The 1038-nt window shown below is 27.9% G+C and overlaps 1 non-coding gene across 1 annotated transcript; it reads right to left on the reverse strand.

Moving 5' to 3' along the window:
• Positions 1–176: 176 nt before the first annotated feature.
• Positions 177–249, reverse strand: Trnas-aga. Its single transcript has one exon. It is a non-coding gene; the product is annotated as a tRNA-Ser (tRNA).
• Positions 250–1038: the final 789 nt, after the last annotated feature.

Raw genomic sequence — 1038 nt, forward strand, 5'->3', positions numbered from 1 at the left:
TAACAGTATAATGTCACTATAATAAGAATCGGTAATGATAAGAATTGCATAATAAAAGAAAAAAAAATAATAATAATACTGAATAATAACAATAACAACAATGGGAGAGATGTTTAAGTACGTCCCCAAAGTGAATACTCAGTACGTCCCCAAATACTAGTGAAAAAGTTCGCAAGTGATTCGGGTGGGAATCGAACCCACGACCTCCAGGTATCTAGCCTGATGTCTTAACCACTAGACTACCGAGCTTGCGCTTGGTGACTAGTGATGAATTCGATCCCCTAGTAGCAGCGGATACTGCAAGTGTTATTCGGATATGAGTTTGCGTCAGGAAGTTATCATGATAACTTCCTGACGCAAACTCATATCCGAATAACAACAATAATATTGATTATTAAAGTAAATAAAAGTTATGATAGTATTGCAGGAACAGAAGCATCCTGTAAAATAGTAAAAGTATAATAGGATTTCAATTTAGGGAAGATCAACATAATAATGATAATAATAATGATAATAAAAATAATAATAATAATAATAATAATAATAATAATAATAATAATAATAATAATAGCAAGTATGATAATAAAATAATAATATTAATAATAAAATGATAAATAGAAATAATAATAATAATAATAACACAAACATAAAAATAATATTAATATTAATATTATTGATAAAAACAATTATTATTAATAAATGCAATGTGACGACAAATACAACATTATACCATAATTATCAGAATGAAAAAAAAAAAAAAGAAAGGAAAAAAAATCAATCAGATTAAAACATCATTCATTCATGATAATAGGGAACAAAAACATAATCAAAATAAAAATAGGATAAAAATTATAATGTAGTGAAAGTTGTAATAAGCATTGAAGGATATAATGTTGATCAGTACATTTAGAAACTACAGAGGTCGGATGTTGACCTGATGACAATCTTTTTCTTGTCTTTCTTCAGTAGGCAGTTATTCTTCCATCAAGAGACCACGTGGCTTCTAGGCGAGCAGATTATGGCCAAAAAGTCCTCTAA

This window comes from Anneissia japonica, unplaced genomic scaffold (genome assembly GCF_011630105.1).
Source record: "Anneissia japonica isolate Jap-2015-1 unplaced genomic scaffold, ASM1163010v1 scaffold42963_len1038_cov242, whole genome shotgun sequence".
Lineage (NCBI taxonomy): Eukaryota > Metazoa > Echinodermata > Crinoidea > Comatulida > Comatulidae > Anneissia > Anneissia japonica.